Below are 12,029 nucleotides of genomic sequence, written 5' to 3'. Positions count from 1 at the left end.
TATCTCTGGCAAGGCAAGCCTGGCTTTCTGGATCTCACTCAATTTCTGTCTGTCGGTCTCTCAGAGAGCCAGCCTTGCCTTGCCAATCTGTGTCTCTCTCGCTGTCTGTCTGTCTCTCTGGCAAGGCAAGGCTGGCTCTCTGGCTCTCTCTCTCTGGCAAGACAAGGCTGGCCCTCTGTCTCTTAGTCTGTCGTTCTGTCTGTCCTTAAGGAAAGGCAGGGCTGGTGCTCTGTCTCTCTCTATCTCTGTCTGTCGGTCTCTCAGAAAGCCAGCCTTGCCTTGCCAATCGGTGTCCTCTCGCTTTCCAGCTGGCTGGCTGGCTGGCGACGCAAGGCGGCTCTCTGTCTCTCTCTCTCTGGTCTGGCGACGCAAGGCTGGCTCTCTGTCCCTCACTCTGTCTGTCTGTCTGTCTCTCTGGCAAGGCAAGGCTGAATCGCTCTCTTTCTCTGTTTGTCTGTCTCTCTCACAGACAGCCACCCTTGCCTTGCCAATCTGTGTCTCTCTCCCTGTCTCTCTCTGTCTCTCTGGAAAGGCAAGGCTGGCTCTCTGTCCCTCACTCTGTCTGTCTGTCTGTCTCTCTGGCAAGGCAAGGCTGAATCGCTCTCTTTCTCTGTTTGTCTGTCTCTCTCACAGACAGCCACCCTTGCCTTGCCAATCTGTGTCTCTCTCCCTGTCTCTCTCTGTCTCTCTGGAAAGGCAAGGCTGGCTCTCTGTCTCTATCTCTGGCAAGGCAAGCCTGGCTTTCTGAATCTCACTCAATTTCTGTCTGTCGGTCTCTCAGAGAGCCTGCCTTGCCTTGCCAATCTGTGTCTCTCTCGCTGTCTGTCTGTCCCTCTGGAAAGGTAAGGCTGGCTCTCTGTCTCTCACTCTGTCTTTCTGTCTGTCTCTAAGGCAAGGCAGGGCTGGCGCTCCTTCTCTCTCTATCTCTGTCTGTCTGTCTCTCAGAGAGCCAGCCTTGCCTTGCCAATCTGTGTCTCTCTCGCTCTCTGTCTGTCTCTCTGGCAAGGCAAGGCTGGCTCTCTGGCTCTCTCTCTGTGGCCAGGCAAGGCTGGCTCTCTGTTTCTCACTCTGTCGTTCTGTCTGTCCCTAAGGCAAGGCAGGGCTGGTGCTCTGTCTCTCTCTATCTCTGTCTGTCGGTCTCTCAGAGAGTCAGCCTTGCCTTGCCAATCTGTGGCTCTCTTGCTGTCTTGCTGGTTGGCTGGCTGGCGACGCAAGGCTGGCTCTCTGTCTCTCTCTCTCTGGTCAGGCAAGGCTGGATCTCTGTCCCTCACTCTGTCTGTCTGTCTGTCTGTCTGGCAAGGCAAGGCTGTATCGCTCTCTCGCTCTCTGTTTGTCTCTCTCGCAGACAGCCACCCTTGCCTTGCCAATCTGTGTCTCTCTGGCTGTCTGTCTCTCTGGCAAGGCAAGGCTGGCTCTCTGTCTCTCACTCTGTCTTTCTGTCTGTCTCTAAGGCAAGGGAGGGCTGGTGCTCTGTCTCTCTATATCTCTGTCTTTCTGTGTCTCAGAGAGCCAGCCTTGCCTTGCCAATCTGTGTCTCTCTCGCTCTCTGTCTGTCTCTCTGGCAAGTCAAGGCTGGCTCTCTGGCTCTCTCTCTCTCTGGCAAGGCAAGGCTGGCTCTCTGTCTCTCACTCTGTCTTTCTGTCTGTCCTTAAGGAAAGGCAGGGCTGGTGCTCTGTCTCTCTCTATCTCTGTCTGTCGATCTCTCAGAGAGCCAGCCTTGCCTTGCCAATCTGTGTCTCTCTCACTGTCTTGCTGGTTGCCTGGGTGGCGACGCAAGGCTGGCTCTCTGTCTCTCTCTCTCTGGCAAGGCAAGGCTGGCTCTCTGTCCCTCACTCTGTCTGTCTGTCTGTCTCTCTGGCAAGGCAAGGCAGTATCGCTCTCTCTCTCTCTGTTTGTCTGTCTCTCTCGCAGACAGCCACCCTTGCCTTGCCAATCTGTGTCTCTCTACCTGTCTCTCTGTCTGTCTCTCTGGAAAGGCAAGGTTGGCTCTCTGTCTCTATCTCTGGCAAGGCAAGCCTGGCTTTCTGAATCTCACTCAATTTCTGTCTGTCGGTCTCTCAGAGAGCCTGCCTTGCCTTGCCAATCTGTGTCATTCTGGCTGTCTGCCTGTCTCTCTGGCAAGGCAAGGCTGGCTCTCTGGCTCTCTCTGTCTTCAAAGGCAAGACTGGCTCTATGTCTCTGTCTGTCTGTCTCTAAGGCAAGGCAGGGCTGGCACTCTGTCTTTCTCTATCTCTGTCTGTCTGTCTCTCAGAGAGATAGCCTTGCTTTGCCAATCTGTGTCTCTCTCGCTGTCTGTCTGTCTCTCTGGCAAGGCATGGCTGGCTCTCTGTCTCTCTCTCTGTATGTCTGTCTGTCTCTAAGGCAAGGCAGGGCTGGTGCTCTGTCTCTCTCTATCTCTGTCTGTCGGTCTCTCAGAGAGCCAGCCTTGCCTTGCCAATCTGTGTCTCTCTCGCTGTCTGGCTGGCCAACTGGCTGGCGACGCAAGGCTGGCTCTCTCCCTCTCTCTGTCTGTCTGTCTGTCTCTCTGGCAAGGCAAGGCTGTATCGCTCTCTCTCTCTCTCTTTGTCTGTCTCTCTCTCAGACAACCACCCTTGCCTTGCCAATCTGTGTCTTTCTCCCTGTCTCTGTCTGTCTCTCTGGAAAGGCAAGGCTGGCTCTCTGTCTCTATCTCTGGCAAGGCAAGATTGGCTTTCTGGATCTCACTCAATTTCTGTCTGTCGGTCTCTCAGAGAGCCTGCCTTGCCTTGCCAATCTGTGTCTCTCGCTGTCTCTCTGTCTGTCTCTCTGGCAAGGCAAGGATGTTCTCTGTCTCTCTCTCTGGCAAGACAAGGCTGGCCCTCTGTCTCTTAGTCTGTGGGTAGTCTCTTTTTTTCTAAGGCAAGGAAGGGCTGGCTCTCTCTGTCTCTCTCTCTCTCTCTCTCTGTATATCTGTCTCTCAGAGAGCTAGGTTTGCCTTGCCAATCTGTGTCTCTCTGGCTGTCTGTCTGTTTCTCTGGCAACGCAAGGCTGGATCTCTGTCAGGCTCTGGCAAGGCAAGTCTGGCTCTCTGTCTCTCTCTCTGTTTCTGTCTGTCCCTCTATGTGCCCTACTTGCCGTGCCCATCTGTGTTTCTCGGGCTATCGTTCTGTCTGACAAGGCAAGGCTGACTCTCTGGCTCTATCTCAGGAAAGGCAAGGCTGACTCGCTGACTCTCACTCCGTCTCTTAGAGAGCCAGCCTTGCATTAGGAATCTGTGTTTCTCTCGTTTTCCTTCTGCCTGGCAAGGTAATGCTGGCTCTCTAGCTCTATCTCTGGCAAGGCAAGCCTGGCTTTCTGACTCTCACTCTGTCTGTCATTCTGTCTCACAGAGAACCAGCCTTGCCTTGACATTCTGTGTCTCTCTCGCAGTCTGTCTGTCTGGCTGGCAAGGCTGGCTCTCTGTCTCTCTCTCTGGCAAGGCAACTGGCTCTATGTCTCTGTCTGTCTGTCTGTCTGTCTCTCTGGCAAGGCAAGGCTGGCTCTCTGTCTCTATTTCTAGCAAGGCAAGGCTGACTCTCTGGCTCTCACTTTGTTTGTCTCTCAGAGAGCCAGCCTTGCCTTGCGAATCTGTCTCTCTCGCAGTCCTTCCGTCTGGCAAGATAATGCTGGCTCTCTGGCTCTATCTCTGGCAAGGCAAGGCAAGGATTTCTGACTCTCACTCTCTCTCTCTGTCTATCTCAGAGAGCCAGCCTTGCCTTGCCAATCGGTGTCCTCTCGTTTTCCAGCTGCCTCCTGTCTGGCGAGGCAAGGCCTGCTCTCTGGCTCTCTCTCTGTGGCCAGGCAAGTCTGGCTCTCTGTCCCTCACTCTGTCTGTCTGTCTGTCTCTCTGGCAAGGCAAGCCTGAATCGCTCTCTCTCTCTCTGTTGGTCTGTCTCTCTCTCAGACAGCCACCCTTGCCTTGCCAATCTGTGTCTCTCTCCCTGTCTCTCTGGAAATGCAAGGCTGGCTCTCTGTCTCTATCTCTGGCAAGGCAAGCCTGGCTTTCTGAATCTCACTCAATTTCTGTCTGTCTGTCTCTCAGAGAGCCTGCCTTGCCTTGCCAATCTGTGTCTCTCTGGCTGTCTGTCTGTCTCTCTGGAAAGGCAAGGCAAGGCTGGCTCTCTGTCTCTCACTCTGTCTTTCTGTCTGTCTCTAACTCAAGGCAGGGCTGGTGGACTGTCTCTCTCTATCTCTGTCTGTCGTTCTCTCAGAGAGCCAGCCTTGCCTTGCCAATCTGTGTCTCTCTCGCTGTCTGGCTGGTTGGCTGGCTGGCGACGCAAGGCGGCTCTCTGTCTCTCTCTCTCTGGTCAGGCGACGCAAGGCTGGCTCTCTGTCCCTCACTCTGTCTGTCTGTCTATCTCTCTGGCAAGGCAAGGCTGTATCTCTCTCTCTCTCTCTGTTTGTCTGTCACTCTCACAGACAGCCACCCTTGCCTTGCCAATCTGTGTCTGTCTCCCTGTCTCTCTCTGTCTCTCTGGAAAGGCAAGGCTGGCTCTCTGTCTCTATCTCTGGCAAGGCAAGCCTGGCTTTCTGAATCTCACTCAATTACTGTCTGTCTGTCTCTCAGAGAGCCTGCCTTGCCTTGCCAATCTGTGTCTCTCTGGCTGTCTGTCTGTCTCTCTGGCAAGGCAAGGCTGGCTCTCTGTCTCTCACTCTGTCTTTCTGTCTGTCTCTAAGGCAAGGCAGGGCTGGTGCTCTGTCTCTCTATATCTCTGTCTGTCTGTGTCTCAGAGAGCCAGCCTTGCCTTGCCAATCTGTGTCTCTCTCGCTGTCTGTCTGTCTCTCTGGCAAGGCAAGGCTGGCTCTCTGTCTCTCTCTCTCTGGCAAGACAAGGCTGGCCCTCTGTCTCTTAGTCTGTTGTTCTGTCTGTCCTTAAGGCAAGGCAGGGCTGGTGCTCTGTCTCTCTCTATCTCTGTCTGTTGGTCTCTCAGAAAGCCAGCCTTGCCTTGCCAATCTGTGTCTCTCTCGCTGTCTGTCTGTCTCTCTGGAAAGGCAAGGCAAGGCTGGCTCTCTGTCTCTCACTCTGTCTTTCTGTCTGTCTCTAAGGCAAGGCAGGGCTGGTGCTCTGTCTCTCTCTATCTCTGTCTGTCGATCTCTCAGAAAGCCAGCCTTGCCTTGCCAATCGGTGTCCTCTCGCTTTCCAGCAGGCTGGCTGGCTGGCGACGCAAGGCGGCTCTCTGTCTCTCTCTCTCTGGTCAGGCGACGCAAGGCTGGCTCTCTGTCCCTCACTCTGTCTGTCTGTCTGTCTCTCTGGCACGGCAAGGCTGAATCGCTCTCTTTCTCTGTTTGTCTGTCTCTCTCGCAGACAGCCACCCTTTCCTTGCCAATCTGTGTCTCTCTCCCTGTCTCTCTCTGTCTCTCTGGAAAGGCAAGGCTGGCTCTCTGTCTCTATCTCTGGCAAGGCAAGCCTGGCTTTCTGAATCTCACTCAATTTCTGTCTGTCGGTCTCTCAGAGAGCCTGCCTTGCCTTGCCAATCTGTGTCTCTCTCGCTGTCTGTCTGTCCCTCTGGAAAGGCAAGGCTGGCTCTCTGTCTCTCACTCTGTCTTTCTGTCTGTCTCTAAGGCAAGGCAGGGCTGGCGCTCCTTCTCTCTCTATCTCTGTCTGTCTGTCTCTCAGAGAGCCAGCCTTGCTTTGCCAATCTGTGTCTCTCTCGCTCTCTGTCTGTCTCTCTGGCAAGGCAAGGCTGGCTCTCTGGCTCTCTCTCTGTGGCCAGGCAAGGCTGGCTCTCTGTTTCTCACTCTGTCGTTCTGTCTGTCTCTAAGGCAAGGCAGGGCTGGTGCTCTGTCTCTCTATATCTCTGTCTGTCTGTGTCTCAGAGAGCCAGCCTTGCCTTGCCAATCTGTGTCTCTCTCGCTGTCTGTCTGTCTCTCTGGCAAGGCAAGGCTGGCTCTCTGTCTCTCTCTCTCTGGCAAGACAAGGCTGGCCCTCTGTCTCTTAGTCTGTTGTTCTGTCTGTCCTTAAGGCAAGGTAGGGCTGGTGCTCTGTCTCTCTCTATCTCTGTCTGTCGGTCTCTCAGAAAGCCAGCCTTGCCTTGCCAATCTGTGTCTCTCTAACCGTCTTGCTGGCTGGCTGGCTGGCGACACAAGGCTGGCTCTCTGTGTCTCTCTCTCTGGTCAGGCAAGGCTGGCTCTCTGTCCCTCATTCTGTCTGTCTGTCTGTCTCTCTGGCAAGGCAAGGCTGTATCTCTCTCTCTCTCTCTGTTTGTGTGTCACTCTCACAGACAGCCACCCTTGCCTTGCCAATCTGTGTCTGTCTCCCTGTCTCTCTCTGTCTCTCTGGAAAGGCAAGGTTGGCTCTCTGTCTCTATCTCTGGCAAGGCAAGCCTGGCTTTCTGAATCTCACTCAATTTCTGTCTGTCGGTCTCTCAGAGAGCCTGCCTTGCCTTGCCAATCTGTGTCTCTCTGGCTGTCTGTCTCTCTGGCAAGGCAAGGCTGGCTCTCTGTCTCTCACTCTGTCTTTCTGTCTGTCTCTAAGGCAAGGCAGGGCTGGTGGACTGTCCCTCTCTATCTCTGTCTGTCTGTGTCTCAGAGAGCCAGCCTTGCCTTGCCAATCTGTGTCTCTCTCGCTCTCTGTCTGTCTCTCTGGCAAGGCAAGGCTGGCTCTCAAGCTCTCTCTCTCTGGCAAGACAAGGCTGGCCCTCTGTCTCTCACTCTGTCTTTCTGTCTGTCCTTATGGAAAGGCAGGGCTGGTGCTCTGTCTCTCTCTATCTCTGTCTGTCGGTCTCTCAGAGAGCCAGCCTTGCCTTGCCAATCTGTGTCTCTCTCACTGTCTTGCTGGTTGCCTGGGTGGGAACACAAGGCTGGCTCTCTGTCTCTCTCTCTCTGGCAAGGCAAGGCTGGCTCTCTGTCCCTCACTTTGTCTGTCTGTCTGTCCTTAAGGCAAGGCAAGGCAGTATCGCTCTCTCTCTCTCTGTTTGTCTGTCTCTCTCGCAGACAGCCACCCTTGCCTTGCCAATCTGTGTCTCTCTACTTGTCTCTCTGTCTGTCTCTCTGGAAAGGCAAGGTTGGCTCTCTGTCTCTATCTCTGGCAAGGCAAGCCTGGCTTTCTGAATCTCACTCAATTTCTGTCTGTCTGTCTCTCAGAGAGCCTGCCTTGCCTTGCCAATCTGTGTCTCTCTGGCTGTCTGTCTGTCTCTCTGGCAAGGCAAGGCTGGCTCTCTGGCTCTCTCTGTCTTCAAAGGCAAGACTGGCTCTATGTCTCTGTCTGTCTGTCTCTAAGGCAAGGCAGGGCTGGCGCTCTGTCTTTCTCTATCTCGGTCTGTCTGTCTCTCAGAGAGCCTGCCTTGCCTTGCCAATCTGTGTCTCTCTCGCTGTCTGTCTGTCTCTCTGGCAAGGCATGGCTGGCTCTCTGTCTCTCTCTCTGTATGTCTGTCTGTCTCTAAGGCAAGGCAGGGCTGGTGCTCTGTCTCTCTCTATCTCTGTCTCTCGGTCTCTCAGAGAGCCAGCCTTGCCTTGCCAATCTGTGTCTCTCTACCTGTCTCTCTGTCTGTCTCTCTGGAAAGGCAAGGCTGGCTCTCTGTCTCTATCTCTGGCAAGGCAAGATTGGCTTTCTGGATCTCACTCAATTTCTGTCTGTCGGTCTCTCAGAGAGCCTGCCTTGCCTTGCCAATCTGTGTCTCTCGCTGTCTCTCTGTCTGTCTCTCTGGCAAGGCAAGGATGTTCTCTGTCTCTCTCTCTGGCAAGACAAGGTTGGCCCTCTGTCTCTTAGTCTGTCGGTAGTCTCTTTGTTTCTAAGGCAAGGCAGGGCTGGCTCTCTCTGTCTCTCTCTCTCTCTCTCTCTCTCTCTCTGTATATCTGTCTCTCAGAGAGCTAGGTTTGCCTTGCCAATCTGTGTCTCTCTGGCTGTCTGTCTGTTTCTCTGGCAACGCAAGGCTGGATCTCTGTCAGGCTCTGGCAAGGCAAGTCTGGCTCTCTGTCTCTCTCTCTGTTTCTGTCTGTCCCTCTATGTGCCCTACTTGCCGTGCCCATCTGTGTTTCTCGGGCTATCGTTCTGTCTGACAAGGCAAGGGTGACTCTCTGGCTCTATCTCAGGAAAGGCAAGGCTGACTCGCTGACTCTCACTCTGTCTCTTAGAGAGCCAGCCTTGCATTAGGAATCTGTGTTTCTCTCATTTTCCTTCTGCCTGGCAAGGTAATGCTGGCTCTCTAGCTCTATCTCTGGCAAGGCAAGCCTGGCTTTCTGACTCTCACTCTGTCTGTCATTCTGTCTCACAGAGAACCAGCCTTGCCTTGACATTCTGTGTCTCTCTCGCAGTCTGTCTGTCTGGCTGGCAAGGAAAGGCTGGCTCTCTGTCTCTCTCTCTGGCAAGGCAACTGGCTCTATGTCTCTGTCTGTCTGTCTGTCTGTCTCTCTGGCAAGGCAAGGCTGGCTCTCTGTCTCTATTTCTAGCAAGGCAAGGCTGACTCTCTGGCTCTCACTCTGTTTGTCTCTCAGAGAGCCAGCCTTGCCTTGCGAATCTGTCTCTCACGCTGTCCTTCCGTCTGGCAAGGTAATGCTGGCTCTCTGGCTCTATCTCTGGTAAGGCAAGGCTGGCTTTCTGACTCTCAATCTCTCTCTCTGTCTGTCTCTCAGAGAGCCAGCCTTGCCTTGCCAATCTGTGTCCTCTCGCTTTCTGGCTGGCTGGCTGTCTGGCGAGGCAAGGCTGGCTCTCTTTCTCTCTCTCTCTGGTCAGGTAAGGCTGGCTCTCTGTCCCTCACTCTGTCTGTCTGTCTGACTATCTGGTAAGGCAAGCCTGAATCGCTCTCTCTCTCTCTGTTGGTCTGTCTCTCTCGCAGACAGCCACCCTTGCCTTGCCAATCTGTGTCTCTCTACCTGTCTCTCTGTCTGTCTCTCTGGAAAGGCAAGGCTGGCTCTCTGTCTCTATCTCTGGCAAGGCAAGCCTGGCTTTCTGAATCTCACTCAATTTCTGTCTGTCTGTCTCTCAGAGAGCCTGCCTTGCCTTGCCAATCTGTGTCTCTCTGGCTGTCTGTCTGTCTCTCTGGAAAGGCAAGGCTGGCTCTTTGTCTCTCACTCTGTCTGTCTGTCTTTCTCTAAGGCAAGCAGGGCTGGCGCTGTGTCTCTCTCTATCTCTGTCTGTCTGTCTCTCAGAGAACCAGCCTTCCCTTGAAAATCTGTGTCTCTCTCGCTGTCTCTCTGTCTGTCTCTCTGGCAAGGCAAGGATGTTCTTTGTCTCTCTCTCTGGCAAGACAAGGCTGGCCCTCTGTCTCTTAGTCTGTCGGTAGTCTCTTTGTTTCTAAGGCAAGGCAGGGCAGGCTCTCTGTCTCTCTCTCTCTGTCTCTCTGTATGTCTGTCTCTCAGAGAGCTAGGTTTGCCTTGCCAATTTGTGTCTCTCTGGCTGTCTGTCTGTCTCTCTAAAAGGCAAGGCTGGATCTCTGTCTCTGTCTCTGACAAGGCAAGTCTGGCTCTCTGTCTCTCTCTCTGTTTCTGTCTGTCCCTCTGTGAGCCCTACTTGCCCTGCCAATGTGTGTCTCTCGGGCTATCGTTATGTCTGACAATTCAAGACTGACTCTCTGGTTCTATCTCAGGAAAGGCAAGGCTGACTCGCTGACTCTCACCCTGTCTCTTAGAGAGCCATCCTTGCATTAGGAATCTGTATCGCCCTTGCTGTCCTTCTGTCTGGCAAGTTGATGCTGGCTCTCTGGCTCTATCTCTGGCAAGGCAAGCCTGGCTTTCTGACTCTCACTCTCTCTGTCTTTCTGTCTCACAGAGAGACAGCCTTGCCTTGACATTCTGTGTCTCTCTCGCAGTCTGTCTGTCTGTCTGTCTGGCAAGGCAAGGCTTGCTCTCTGTCTCTCTCTCTGGCAAGGCAAGGCTGGCTCTATGTATCTGTCTGTTTGTCTGTCTCTCTGGAAAGGCAAGGCTGGATCTCTGAATCTCTCTGTTTGTCTGTCTCTCTCTCAGACAGCCACCCTTGCCTTGCAAATTGTATCATCTTGCTGTCTGTCTCTCTGGCACGGCAATGCCGGCTCTCTGTGTCTATTTCTAGCAAGGCAAGGATGACTCTCTGGCTCTCACTCTGATTGTCTCTCAGAGAGCCAGCCTTGCCTTGCCATTCTGTCTCTCTCGCTGTCCTTCTGTCTGGCAAGGTAATGCTGGCTCTATGGCTCTATCTCTGGCAAGGCAAGGCTGGCTTTCTGACTCTCACTCTCTCTGTGTCATTCTGTCTCTCAGAGAAACAGCCTTGCCTTGACATTCTGTGTCTCTCTCGCAGTCTGTTTGTCTGTCTGGCAAGGCATGCTGGCGCTCTGTCTCTCTCTCTCTCTGAAAAGCCAAGGCTGGCACTATGTATCTCACTCTGTCTGTGTCTCTCTGGCAAGGCAAGGCAGGATCTCTGAATCTCTCTGTTTGTCTGTCTCTCTCTCAGACAGCCACCCTTGCATGGCAATCTGTGTCTCTCTCGCTCTCTGTCTGTCTCTCTGGAAAGGCAAGGCTGGCTTTCTGTCTCTATCTCTAGCAAGGCAAGGCTTACTCTCTGGCTCTCACTCTGTTTGTCTCTCAGAGAGCCAGCCTTGCCTTGCGAATCTGTCTCTCACGCTGTCCTTCCGTCTGGCAAGGTAATGCTGGCTCTCTGGCTCTATCTCTGGCAAGGCAAGGCTGGCTTTCTGACTCTCACTCTCTCTCTGTCATTCTGTCTCTCAGAGAAACAGCCTTGCCTTGACATTCTGTGTCTCTCTCGCAGTCTGTTTGTCTGTCTGGCAAGGCTTGCTGGCGCTCTGTCTCTCTCTCTCTCTGACAAGCCAAGGCTGGCATTATGTATCTCACTCTGTCTGTGTCTCTCTGGCAAGGCAAGGCAGGATCTCTGAATCTCTCTGTTTGTCTGTCTCTCTCTCAGACAGCCACCCTTGCCTTGCCAATCTGTGTCTCTCTCGCTCTCTGTCTGTCTCTCTGGAAAGGCAAGGTTGGCTTTCTGTCTCTATCTCTAGCAAGGCAAGGCTTACTCTCTGGCTGTCACTCTGTTTGTATCTCAGAGAGCCAGCCTTGCCTTGCGAATCTGTCTCTCACGCTGTCCTTCCGTCTGGCAAGGTAATGCTGGCTCTCTGGCTCTATCTCTGGCAAGGCAAGGCTGGCTTTCTGACTCTCACTCACTCTCTCTGTCTGTCTCTCAGAGAGCCAGCCTTGCCTTGCCGATCTGTGTCTCTCTCGCTGTCTGTGTGGCTGGCTGGCGAGGCAAGGCTGGCTCTCTGTCTCTCTCTCTCTGATCAGGTAAGGCTGGCTCTCTGTCCCTCACTCTGTCTGTCTGTCTCTCTGGCAAGGCAGGCTGGATCACTTCTCTCTCTGTTTGTCTGTCTCTCTCTCAGACAGCCACCCTTGCCTTGCCAATCTGTGTCTCTCGCTCTCTGTCTGTCTCTCTGGAAAGGCAAGGTTGGCTCTCTGTCTCTTTCTCTGGCAAGGCAAGCCTGGCTTTCTGACTCTCACTCAATTTCTGTCTGTCTGCTTCACAAAGAGCCAGCCTTGCCTTCCCAATCTGAGTCTCTCTCGCTGTCTGTCTGTCTCTCTGGCAAGGCACGCCTGGCTTTCTGGCTCTCTCTCTGGTAAGGCAAGACTGGCTCTCCGTCTCTCACTCTGTCTTTCTGTCTCTAAGGCAAGGCAGGGCTGGCGCTCTGTCTCTCTCTATCTCTGTCTGTCTGTCTCTCAGAGAGCCAGCCTTGCTTTGCCAATCTGTGTCTCTCTCGCTGTCTGTCTGTCTCTCTGGCAAGACAAGCTGGCCCTCTGTCTCTTAGTCTGTCAGTAGTCTCTTTGTTTCTAAGGCAAGGCAGGGGTGGCTCTCTGTCTCTCTGTCTCTCTCTGTGTATGTCTGTCTCTCAGAGAGCTAGGTTTGCCTTGCCAATCTGTGTCTCTCTGGCTGGCTGTCTGTCTATCTGGCAAGGCAAGGCTGGATCTCTGTCTCTCTCTGGCAAGGCAAGTCTGGCTCTATGTATCTCACTCTGTCTGTCTGTGTGTCTCTAAGGCAAGGCAGGGCTGTCGCTCTGTCCTTCACTCTCTGAGAAGTTTAGGCTGGCTCTCTGTCTCTCTCTCTGTCTGTCCCTATGTAA

Source organism: Ochotona princeps, chromosome 7, assembly GCF_030435755.1.
Source record: "Ochotona princeps isolate mOchPri1 chromosome 7, mOchPri1.hap1, whole genome shotgun sequence".
Lineage (NCBI taxonomy): Eukaryota > Metazoa > Chordata > Mammalia > Lagomorpha > Ochotonidae > Ochotona > Ochotona princeps.
Note: the sequence above shows the minus strand (reverse complement) of the source record.